We start from the raw sequence: 13419 nt of genomic DNA, 5'->3' as shown, positions 1-13419 counted from the left end.
GGACCTGCTGACATCAGAGGGCTGGAAGTTGTCTTTGGTTCCAAACAACATAAGTACATGTACGAGTTAACTGAGAGCCTAAAAGATACTTCTCTTGAGTTTCTGAAGCTTTTTTTGTTTATTTTCTTGCAACTGGAGTTAATGTACACTCTAAGTCGTAATGCAAGGAGAAAAGTGATTAATCTACCAACAAGAGGAGTTAATTTAAATCCCCAGGTTTCATGATGGCATATGCTTGAGGATTTACTGTTGCCATTCCTTTTGTGTTTGACTTTAAAAAAAATTTTTTTTTAAAGATTTTATTTATTTATTTGACAGAGAGAGAGACAGCGAGAGAGGGAACACAAGCAAGGGGAGTGGGAAAGGGAGAAGCAGGTTTCCTGCTGAGTGGGGAACCCAATACAGGGCTCCATCCCAGAACCCTGGGATCAGGACCTGAGCCGAAGGCAGATGCTTAACGACTGAGCCACCGAGGCGCCCCTGTGTTTGAGTTTTTGAATGTCCTGTTTATGGAGTATATTTCGTGAAGACACCTTGCCTGTCTAGTATTGGTGGTTCATAGTCAGTGACGTCTAACTCAGTAATTTAGTGTGTACTTCAAAATAATCATTTATTTAGTATTATGCAATTTGATAATATCTTTCACTTAGGGGTGTCCTAGGGTACCCTGGGTAACAAGGTAGGGATGTATTTTAAATCGTCAGGGACTGGAGAGTTTGCTATCACTACACATACCCTTTGGTCTCATGCTCCTTCCCACAGAGTGATGCCCGGAAGATGCCGGGCTCATGCTCGTTCTTAGCGACATCACTGTGATAATGGTGATGGCTTGTGGGCTGCCACCAAGCAACAGAGCTGCAACAGCTGTCACCATGGCCTGGGAACTGCCATCAGGGATGGCTTTCTTCCTTTATGGCCAAAGGCTTGGAGCTCAAAACATCACGAGGAGCTTTATTTATGGCAGAGAAGAGGGATCAACAGTCTTGTTTGTGTAGATTAGGGTCAAGGGGGGACCAAAATGGGGGCAGGAATCTCTCCCATCTGTTCTTGTTTTTCTAAAGGGCTGATGTCAGTGAACAAGTAAAAATGGCTAAAATTCCCCACTCACTGCCCTCAATAGCAGTTTATAGGTATCTAAATTCATACTGACCTCCTCTGGGGAATCTGTGAGAAGGTCCCAAATGGAACAGGAAATACTTCAAAGTGCCACCTGATTCAAGTAGAAATCATTTCTATTAACCACCAGGGCATTTTACTGGGAGACTGTTAATAAATTCTAAGGAATAAGACTTAGCAGCTGCTGACTAAAAGAACAACTTCTTGGTTGTAATTAAACAACAAGAAGGTAAATAATCAGGCAGGAAAGGCTGTGAGACCCCAGAGGTACCAGGAATTTGGGCCCCGGATGGGTTGGTTTGAACATTTGCAGTTTTCAGAGGTGAGTATCATGACTATGGAATCTGTCTGTTACTGTTATCTCTTGTGCATTTTCAAATCTTCTCCTTCAACTTCAAATGTGCATGAAGAGATTTTATTGCTGCTTTCTAGTTCCCTTTCGCATTTCCTTGTGCTTCTACCTCAATGGGCCTATGGTAAAATCCCTTATTAAAAAAATGTATATATATATACACACACATGCATACATACATACATACATGCAGTTTACAAAGAATTTTCAAGGACATTATCCCACCTGAATGGCACAACTGTGCAGTAGGTGGGAATGGTACTTCTGTGAAGGAGGTAGCACTGAAATAAGTCATACCCATTTTACAGACGAGTAAATTGAGGTTCAGAATGGCAACGAAAATCTCCCAGGGCAAATCATTCCCTAATCCTGTCATGCATTCACTCAACAACTATTTAGTGAGCACATGCTATGCTGTGTGTGTCATGACATTACACCGGTGAGGTGCTAAGGCACTGTGGTTAGACTATGTTTGGGAGCATATATTAGGGTTTAATAAAAAAAAAAAAAATTCCGGCAGTTCATCAGGGTTTCTCAATTTTAGCACCACTAACATTTTGGAATGGATAGTTCTTTTTTGTAGGGCCTGCCTTATTCATTATAGTATGTTTAGCAGCATACCTGGCTTCTAGTCAGTAGAGGCCACTGGTCCCCTTCCCCCCACATTGTGATAACCAAAAATGTCTCTAGACATTGGTAAATGTCTCCTGGGGGCAGAATTGAGAACCAAAGAGAACTGAGTTTTGTGGCTTTCAGTTTCTTATGTATAAAATGGGTACATACATCAGTTCTTACTTAATAACATTGCTGTGGTTAAATTAATTGACCAAAAGTGATCAGAAAGTGGGAGATATTTCTGTATTATTCTTCTTATTCAGATTATCTAATATTTTTTAAAAGATTTTAATTTATTTGTTTGAGGGGAGAGAATGAGAGCCTAAGTGGGGGTGGGGAATGGGAGAAGGAGAGGGAGAAACAGGCTCCCTACTGAACAGGGAGCCTGAGACAGGGCTTGATCCCAGGACTCCAAGATCATGACCTGAGCCGAAGGCAGGTGCTTAACTGACTGAGCCACCCAGGTGCCCCCAGATCATCTAATATCTATGTTGTGCCTACTATGTACCCTGCAAACAGAAAGGTGGACACAGATTCAGGCCTAACTTCTAGGCCTTGCCTCCCATATCTGTGCTCTGTTTTCTACACTGGGTGGCAATTCTTCTGAGCCTCCCACCCACCCAAATCTCATTTTGTTCTTGGTCTCACAATCTGTAAACATCTTGCTCTAGTCTGTTACAATCTCTTCTCATCTAATTGTGAGGACGCTTTCAGATTTGAAAAGACTTTTCTCAGGCTGACCTTTTAGAACTTGCTGTGCTCGCAGGCCCCATGTCATCCTGCTCTCCTTTCTCATGATCAACCCAACAGGGTCCATCAGTCCCTGACGTCTATCATCAGAAGGAACTGGAGATACCATAACCTACTGTTTCCAAAGTGTCCACGGTAGCAGGGAGAGGAGGTATGGGAAGAGAGGAAGAAGAGAAATGGAGTTGACACTGTCAGCAATTTTCCCTAAATGAGCCCCAGAATATTATTCTTATTCCAGAATGTGAATGACAATGTGACAAATAAATTGTTTTTTTATTTCCTTTGTTACTAGGTTGTGATTTGACAGCTTTCAAAAGTTTCAGTCATGTTTATTTGTAGAAAAATTTCCTAGTTCTAACAATGAATACTTCTCTAATAAGGAATGGCTGATATTTGATTTTGTCCAAGCAGTATTTTCTTTTTTTTTTCTTTTTTTTTTTTTTTAAGATTTTGTTTTTATTTATTTGACAGACAGAGATCACAAGCAGGCAGAGAGGGAGGAGGAAGCAGACTCCTTGCTGAGCAGAGAGTCTGATGCGGGGCTCGATCCCAGGACCCTGAGATCATGACCTGAGCCGAAGGCAGAGGCTTAACCCACTGAGCCACCCAGGCGCCCCCAAGCAGTATTTTCTGTAAGCAAAACAGTGCAATTAATTTTCTCATGTTGTACCTTAACTGCAAAAAAAAAAAAAAAAAAAAGCATTCTTCCACTCCATTTTTTGCTATATTACCTTAGGTGACTTATAAATACTTTCTCTATAATAATAGGATATGGAAACCTAAAGAGACTGTATACAACGAACTTTAAAATCATAATGTGAACATAATTAAGAGATAATGCCAAGAGAATAGAATGCCATCTTGAGATAATGACCTCCAAATGCTGCAAAAAGTGTGGAAGGAGAAGAAAACCGATGCCCAGAAATACAGGTTGGATGTCGGCCAAGACCTTCACTTGAATGTCAGTGCCTTAGGACTCCCTGAGTGATAACTGAATCAGTTTTGTAAAATATAGCAATTCTCCATCATTCTCAGAAGGGGGGTTGTAGGGCATAAAACAAAACACAACATATTAATATTTATTTGGATGATGTATTTGTATAATCCTTCGGACATGAGTGTACTTGACATTATAAAGTTTCTTTCTACCAAGTTGTCAGAATTTATCCGACCCTTGTTCTAATCTTTCAAAGTCTTAGGTTTGGCTTCTGGTTGGTAAATTAATTCATGCAAATGTGTTAATAGCTTCTCAGGTCGTCTTTCTCATTTCCCATTTCCCTTTTAATAACTGGAAAAGCTTCTAGGAAGAAGTAGTTCCTAAGGTGGGCAGGATGGGTAAAATTTCAAAGATTGGCTGTGGGAGATGAGAGGAGATGCCATTTTATGTGGCAAAAACAGCCTAAGCAAAGCATGGTGATAGGAAAGCTCACAGCAAGTTTAGAAGGGTGATAAGTAGTTTGGTTTGACCATAGGGCAAAACCAGTAGAGAAGAGTCATAAATATTTTAGCTGGGAAAAGTACTGATTCTCCTCCTCCTTCTTCTTTTTTAATAATTTTTTTATTTTTTAATAAACATATAATGTATTATTAGCCCCAGGGGTACAGGTCTGTGAATCGGCAGGTTTACACACTTCACAGCACTCACCATAGCACATACCCTCTCCAATGTCCATAACCCCACCACCTTCTCCCTACACCCCTTCCCCCGGCCACCCTCAGTTTGTTTTGTGAGATTAGAGTCTCTTATGGTTTGTCTCCCTCCCTATCCCATCTTCTTTCATTCATTCTTTTCCTACCCCTCAAACCTCCCACGTTGCATCTGCAATTCCTCATATCAGGGAGATCATATGATAGTTGTCTTTCTCTGATTGACTTATTTCACGAAGCATAATACCCTCTAGTTCCATCCACGTTGTTGCAAATGGCAAGATTTCGTTTCTTTTGATGGCTGCATAGTATTCCATTGTATATATATGCCATGTCTTCTTTATCCATTCATCTGTTGATGGACATCTAGGTTCTTTCCATAGTTTGGCTATTATAAACATTTGGGTGCATGTGCCCCTTTGGATCACTACATTTGTATCTTTAGGGTAAATACACAGTAGTGCAATTGTTGGGTCGTAGGGTAGCTCTATTTTCAACTTTGAGGAGTCTCCAAGCTGTTTTCCAGAGTGGTTGCACCAGCTTGCATTCCCACCAACAGTGTAGGAGGGTTCCCCTTTCTCCGCATCCTCACCAGCATCTGTCATTTCCTGACTGATTCTTCTTTAGACTAGAGTCCCAAACATGTACTTCACTTGCCAAGGTTAGAGGGAAGATGGGCTTTGATTTCCCTGGGCACTATACTTTTTAATACTGACTTTTTGCTTATCCTAAAAGTCTGGAAGATCAGTCAACAACGGGCCTGTGATCCTGCTGGAGCTGGAGCCAATCAGCAGCTATCCTTATTAGGGAGGTGTTCATTCTCCAGTTGGCCACAGTCCCCACTATTCCCTATTTGAGTTAACAATGCACTGAGGGAAAAAGGAAGTTGTGATTTATTGTCAAGTTTTTCTTGTGGTAGAGAATCGTGATCTCCAGTAAGATGCAAGGTTGTATTGGTCTTATACTAGGTTGTATTTGTTTTTATACTGAGGGTCATAAGCAATAAAGTTGAATCTTCTTACACCAAACTCACTTCACTCATTTCCATTGACTGTGAGCATCTGAGATGATGACCCCTGCTTTAAATAGGGGAAGAACTGAAAAGATCTTTGGGGTGGGGAGTGACATGAGCAAAAATATATCTTAGTTTGGGCATGAGAAACCATAGCAGATGAAAAAGAAAAAAGAGTGCTCAAAGACAAGAATTGAACTAGCCATTGAGTATAATACTAGAGGCTCAAGATCACTAGAGCTGATCCGGGCTAAGAACAAGATCCCAGGCGTCTGGGCAGGCAACTGATAGGGGTGAAAGGTATGACATTTTGCAGCTCTTATTTTAGCTTCCTAAATATATGACTTTAGAAAGTAGAAATCTGAAAGAAGGAAGAGGTGTGTTGAGGTGAGTGATAAACTCATTTTGGATATGTTGAGTTAAGGATATGGGGCAGATTAGTTAGAAGTGAGATTAAGCCATAATGGAGCGACTGAAGCAAAGGGCAGGGAATCACCTGAATAGAAGGCAGCTGATACCATTGGAAGGAAGGTCTCTAAGGTCTTTAAGGTCTCTAAGGCTGAGAGACTAGAGAGAGAGAGACAAGTCCATATAAGAATCACATAAGAGCTACATTTAAGAGTGTCTTAGTTCATTCCAGATGTTATGAAAAGATACCATGAATTGGGAGGCTTATATACAATAGAAATTTATTTATCATAGTTATAGAGGTCGAGACACCCAAGAGCAAGGCTCTGGAAGATTCTGTCTGGTGAGGGTCTGCTTCTTAGTTCATGGATGACCACCTTCTCACTGTGTCCTCACATGTCAGGAAGGAAAAGGGAGGTCTCTTGGGTCTCTTTTATAAGGACTCTTATCCCATTCATGAGGGTTCTACCCTCATAACCTAATCCCAAAGGACCTGACTCCAAATATCACTGTGGGGACTGGACTTTGGCATATGAACTTTGGAGGGGGTGTGGCACAAACATTCAGTCTACAGCAAGAGGGATGAGGAAACCACCAAGAGTTGGAGACGGAGCAGCCAGAGCAAAGGAGGCAGATCAAGAGACCGAAGTGGTGTTAGGAATGGCGGGAGGCAGGGAAGTTTGAGATGGGAGGGTATGACCTACAGTGTCAGTGTCAGTGCTGTTGCTGAGGCAGGACCACTGAATTAAGAGGACCCTATGGAGGTGATGCCAGATTCAGAGGGGAAAGGAGAGAGTTGAGGAATATGTATTTAATACATGAATTACATAAGACTTCCTCACAGGGGTTTCTGAGTATCAGAGGATAAGGAAGGGAAGAGTATAGAAACTAAAGGATCAGAAAGAGTTGTTTTAAAATCATCCAGGTCGGGATGCCTGGGTGGCTCAGTCAGTTAAGCCACTGCCTTCAGCTCAGGTCATGATCCCAGGGTCCTGGGATCGAGTCCTGCATCGGGCTCCTTGCTCAGTGGGGAGCCTGCTTCTCTCTCTGCCTCTGCCTGCCACTTTGCCTGCTTGTGTTCTCTCTCTCTGACAAATAAATAAATAAAATCTTAAAAAAAAATCATCCAGGTCATTTGCTAGAACATGTTTCTGGAGAGAGACCAGTCCCCTCTCATGGTCATGAGCGACAATCTGGAATCGGGCATACGTTCATCCATATTTTTAAAATGAGAAACCTGGTTTGGGGCTGTGCATGGATGGGTGGCTTTTGTTTTCTTTTGTTTTGTAAACCCACCCTGCCATTTTGACATCAACCACTTAAGCTTCTCAAACTACGGTCACAGATCTGTAGCGGCTGTTTCTTGCTTGTCTCCTTTTCTCCGAGAATGGTGCACTGCATTACTTTCAGTGAACTACCACACCCTAATTTACCTTGTACAGGTGAAATCATACCCTGAAGCAAGTTATGGCCTTCCCACCCACTGCTCCCATTCCTGCGCAGGCTAAAACATGGGCATAAGACCCTATAAAGCCAAGCCGGCCTTCCCCTGAGAATCTTAAATGTAAGCAGAGCAGTGCAAGGGCAGAATTAAGCTGGAGTTGCATCATTGAGATGGCAGCACCTTGAAGACACCGCCCAGCTGTCCCTGCTGCTGTTACCCTCCGAGCAGTCCTGTTCTTGGCATTCCCCAGGTGGGACAGCTCAGCTCTTCCCTAATAAATGCTGTCATTTAAGTTAGCTGGAATCAGTTTAAGTTGCTGGCTATGCAAGTATTCTTACGGCTAAATATGCATTTAAGGTACCCTACTGCTGAGTTTTACCAATGATCCGAGGATATGATGCTGTAGCTCAAGATGAGTGACCTGGAGATATGCACGATCAATGATAAACATAGTTTAGAAACACACCATTAACATTAACCACCATCACAAATGCTACTTGAGACACTCTCCTCTTGCTCTGTGGGAGGAGGACCGGTGTCTGATCTTCAGGGCTAGAGCACTAGTGCTTGGAACACAGCCAGCACACAGTAGGTGCTCCTGCAGTGGATGAGGGACTACGTACAATGGTAGACCCTCACTGCCATCGTGGCAGCCACACAGAGAACTTCAGTTTCTTCCTCATCACATTCCTCCAAAGTGGACAGTTGTCTCCTTTCTTTATGGACTAGGAGACTGAAACTGAGTCACTAAATAAATTTCCAAGGCCGTAAGAGACATTATTGTCTGACTTGGTGATAAAATGCAGCAGTTCCAGAGGCCATTTCTCACCTTCTCTGTATAAATTAAAAAGAAGCACCTGAGCTGTCTCTCTGTTCACTACAGCACTGTCGTGAGCCAACTGTCACCCACCAAATTCTGCTCAGGACCTACCAACCTCGCTGGGCCCTGGACCTTACCACTGAGGGTTGGGAATCGAAATCTGTGGTTGGAGAGGACCACTGCATGAGTTGGAGAGAAAGCAAGAGTGAGAACGAGAGAGGGAGAGAATCCCACCAGACTTGTTACAGAATTTCCTAACTGTATATCCACCTGCACACGGAGTAAGACACACATCAAAAATGATTCTTTCAACAGCAGCCAATAATGTCATTTCCTCTCCTAGAAGTCACTGGGTTAAGATAGTAAATGAATAGAAAGCATGATCATTTCAATAATGTGGTCTTCGTTTTTAAAATATGTGTATGTCTAGATGCACATGGATTAAAAAAAAAATTGTCATGCAGCAGCCGTCATCTGACTTGCTAATACCATACCTTGTAGAATATGGATGACAGCATTTTAGACTCTGTTGTCGCACCGGTATGTATCAGAATATTTGAAAAGATAGATGCTCAGATCTCATCCCAAATCTTTGGATCAGAACTTCTAGGGGATGGGGCTCTACTTCCTGCATTTTTACTTTACTTCCAAGAGAATTCTTATGCTCAACAAAGTATAGGAACCAGTAGGTAGAAAAGAACCATCTGAACCAGAGAAGACCAATATCTGGCACACTTCTGAACACATTTTTCTTCTGCATCAGAGCAGACACCACTAATTCATTTCTGCACTCTTTCCCATCAAGCCCCCAAACTGCCTACCAAAGCTACCATATGATCAGAGTTGGCTAAGAAGATAAACCTATTTCTTGTCTCAGGAGATAAAACCCATATTTTGTTCTGGTCTTCTGAAAATGAGTTGGAACCAATAAGCCCACATCCTATTGGAGTATGGCAAACATGAACCTGATCCTGTAACCATATTCTTGAAGGATGTCATTCTTTTCTTTTTTTTTTTAAATTGAGATATAATTGACAAAATTGTAATATATTTAAAGTATGCAATGTGATGGTTTGATACACATTGTGATAGGATTTCTACCATAGAAGTTAATTAACACATCTATCCCCTCACATATTTACATTTTTTTTTTGTTGTTTCTTTTTCCTTCCTTCCTCCCTCCCTTCCTCTCTTCTACCCTCCCTCTCTCCCTCCCTTTCTTCCATATTTCCTTCCTTCCTCCTTCCCTCCCTTCCTTCCTTCTTGATGAGACCACTGAAGTTCTACCTACGCTCTTGGCAAATTTCAACTATACAATACAATATTATCAACTATAATCACCATGTGATACACTGGATCTTTACTGGGGGTAGGGAGGTGGGGAAACAGGGCTAGGCTGGTAAAAGGGCATAAACTTCCAGTTATAGGATGAATAAGGTTGCCGCACGTTTCAATACCAATGGTCACCATCTTGTCCTGAGCCACCATGATTACTTGCCAGGACAGTATGTTAGCATTCTACCTTGTCTCCCAGCTTTGAGTCTGGGCCCCTGTACTATAGTCTCCACACACAGCTGCATAGAAGCTTTTTTTCCTTTTAAATAACAAAATCTGTTGGTATTTTTATTAGGGGTATATTGAGTTTGGTAATTAATTTAGGGAGAGTTGACATCTTTATAATGTAAATGTGTGCATGTCATGTTCTCACTGAAACACATCAATGTCTCTTTTCACTCGGTTCTAGAATAACCATGGCCTCTCCATAGACAGTCTGTTCTCCACTAATTTCTCCAGTAGCATCTCGAGTCACATTCCCTCCTCACCGAACTTTTTGTTTTTTTTTGTTTTTTTTTTTTTTTTTTTTCAAATTTCTGAAACATCAAATGTTTTCCCATCCCAGAGCCCTACATTTTCTCTTTCTGTCAGGGACACTCAGCCCCTTTCTGTTTCCATGCCAGTTCCTCCTTATTCTTCAGGTCCCAGTTTAAATGTATGTCCTCGCAGGGATTCTCCAGATCACTTTAGCTAATGTAGTGCTTATTACCCCCCACCCCACTGCTCTTCATTCTATCAATCTGTTCATTTCCCTTCTGGTCATTCTGATAAGCCAGGACTGTCGTGTGTATTCACTTGTTTTAGTTTCTTACTGTCTGTTTCTCACCCTAGGTTGTAAGTTACACACTATAAGGACAGGGACAGAGCTGTTGTTTTACAACATTGGTTGTAACCCCAGCACTTAGCATAATGCTGGGCACAGAGCAGATTCTCAATACATATTTGATGAATAAATAAATGGGGGAAATAGTCAAAATTCCATTTCCCTCCATTTCTATTACCCAGATCAGCTACCAGTAGAACATCTGAATTTCTTCATTTGCCACTTTAAAATCACATCTGCTAAATTTATGTTCATCAGCTCTAACACAAAATGTTTCATGTGATAAGCTATCAAAAGACCACCACATGAACACTGACAAAGGTGGACAAAAGGACATGTTCTGTGCATGTCAATCAGCCTCTTCCCCTGGCCACTCATGTGCAAAGTAACCCTGGGGGCAGGGAGAGACACTACACAGGGCTGAATAACGTAACCGCTGAGTGCCTCGTCGGCCAACAGCACAGACCAACCCTGAGTTCCTTAATATTACAACACATCCTGGAAGGACCAACTGGCCACCTGGTAGCAGACTGACTACATTAGACCCCTTCCATCAAGGAGGGAACAGAAATTTGTCCTTACTCTATTTTTTTTTAAAGATTTTATTTATTTATTTGACAGAGAGATCACAAGCAGGCAGTGAGGCAGGCAGAGAGAGAGGAGGAAGAAGGCTCCCTGCTGAGCAGAGAGCCCAGCCCCGAGCTTGATCCCAGGCCCCTGGGATCATGACCCGAGCCGAAGGCAGACGCTTAACCAACTGAGCCACCCAGGCACCCCATTCCTTACTCTATATACACATACTGTGGATATGAATTTTCCTTCTCTGCCCATGTGATCCCCCCAGGTCCACCGCCACGGACTCCTGGAATGCCTGATCCACCATCACGGTGCTCTGCCCAGCACTGCATCTGGTGGAGGAACTCATTTCCCAGCACAGGGAGTGGAGCAATGGATTCCTGCCCGTGGACTTAACACATCTCACCACACCACCCTTACCCCTCACACAGAAGGAACTGGCCTAACTTAAATTTGGCACAGTTTATTGCAGACTCAGTCACATTGCCAGTTAGCAGCAGGCTTCTGAAAAGAAAGGGGTTCTGTCTCATGGAATAGATGCTTTAAATCAGAGAGCGATGTGGTGCTGTCTCCCTCAACACCAGAGCTCATGGGTGCGGAAATCAAGGGTGACAATGGGACTGTCTCCTCCCACTGTTACTCCCCCACAGCCTGTTTCTTCCTGTCTTGGAATTTTGAGTTCTGCTGGTTTCCAAGTCTTAGTTTTTCATTCCGCTCATCATTTTACACAAGTTTGTTGGAGGTTAACTTTACAATTTAGTCTTTACCTAATGGAAAAGGCAGATGAGACTGGTTGAATTTTACTCGGAATTAATAGAGCCCAGAGAAGGATATGACTCTGGGAATTTTGCATCCCTTCGTCTTGGGGAAAGGGTGAGAATGTTTCTGTTTTTTTGTTTTCTTTTGTATGAAGGATCTTTATGTCTCATGAGATGGAAACAGCATAGTTCTGTGATCGTATGGAAATCAGTATCATAGAAGAGTGTGTTTAGATGCTCAATAGCCGAAGAGGTGAATCAGGCTAATAACAATTGTCTATCAGCTCTAAACCCATTTTTCTATACTCCGCTGTGTGACACTGGGGCTGGGCGTCTGCAAACCCTTTTTTTCTGCTTTGCTGTTTGCTCCATAGGTTCTGTCCATAGCAGAAGGCTGCAGAGCAGAGGAGGGAGAAGGTACTTGCTCCTCCCTATTTGCTGCCTTTACTGTGAGCTGCTCCCCAGCAAAACGTCTTCCTCCTGGCAGCAACAGGGCCTTCCCCCGGCAGCTGCTGAATCCAGTGTGTAACATGCTCAACGCAGAGCCCATCTCCTCACCGCACCTCCCTCAGGGAAACCAGCATCCCCCTCCTCAGAGGTCTGGGCACCTCCGGGCTCTGACCTCAGAGACACCAGCATCAGTGTCCAGGACCCTCTGCATTGCCGCTCTGTGTAGCCCCTCCCTTAAACTTCTAGATCTGTAGAATTCCAACCCCTTCTCTTGGTTCCTGCAACTCCAGGGGTGCTGCCTGCTCCCTGCTCCCTCCGGTTGCTGTTTCTATGGTGGCTTAAGATTCTTTTTACATTTTTTTTAAAAAAGATTTTACTTATTTATTTGAGAGAGGGAGAAAGGGAACGATCGAGGGGTTGGGGCAGAGAGGAAGAAGCAGACTCCCCACGGAGCATGGAACTGACTCCGGGATGGATCCCAGGACCCTGGGAACATGACCTGAGCCAAAGTCAGACACTTACTCAACTGAGCCAGCCAGGTGCCCCCTACGAAGTGCTTTCTACTTGTACAGTTACTTATTTAACAACTTTAAAAATAGCTAGTAATCTTGTCGATTAGATCCGCCCTGTAACTGGCTGGGTTTCCGTCTCCTGGCTGGCCCTGACTCGCGGGCAGGCAGATCAAGAACAGTGGGGGCTGCCACAGCCCAGCAGAGCAGGTCTCAGCCTGGCATGGAGAGCAGGTGACAGCAAGAGGAGGGCCTCTTGGCAAAGGGCTCCAATCTCCTTATTGAACAGACAACCCGAAACAATAGGAAGATGGGGGTGAAAACCCCATTAATGACACTGAAGGGGTTCTGTGGCAAGAGACAGAAGATAGAGACAGAGGCGCAGCCACCTAGAGGCAGGATGGCCTGTGTTTATTAGCACTGTGCTGGGGACATATGGCCCTTTTATTAGGAAAGGAAGAAGAGGTGTTGTCTCCCTCGACACCAGAGCTCATGGGTGCGGAAATCAAGGGTGACAATGGGACTGTCTCCTCCCACTCCCCCACAGTCTGTTTCTTCCAAGATAATTCCATTATCTTGGAATTTTGAATTCTGGTCGTTTCCAAGTCTTGGTTTTTCATTCCCCTCATCATTTTATACGAGTTCGTTGGAGGTTAACTTTACAATTTAGTCTTTACCTCATGGAAAAGGCAGATGAGACTGGTTGAATTTTACTCGGAATTAATAGAGCCCAGAGAAGGATATGACTCTGGGAATTTTGCATCCCTTCATTTTGGGGAAAGGGTGAGAATGTTTCTGTTTGGT

At 43.2% G+C, this 13419-nt stretch overlaps 1 protein-coding gene across 25 annotated transcripts in view; it reads right to left on the bottom strand.

Moving 5' to 3' along the window:
* The window catches only part of CADPS (calcium dependent secretion activator), a 477655-nt gene that overhangs the window by 285128 nt on the left and 179108 nt on the right, over nucleotides 1-13419 (bottom strand). The window lies entirely within an intron of this gene.

This window comes from Lutra lutra, chromosome 1 (genome assembly GCF_902655055.1).
Source record: "Lutra lutra chromosome 1, mLutLut1.2, whole genome shotgun sequence".
NCBI lineage: Eukaryota > Metazoa > Chordata > Mammalia > Carnivora > Mustelidae > Lutra > Lutra lutra.
Note: the sequence above shows the minus strand (reverse complement) of the source record. Positions and strands in the feature narration are given on the sequence as shown.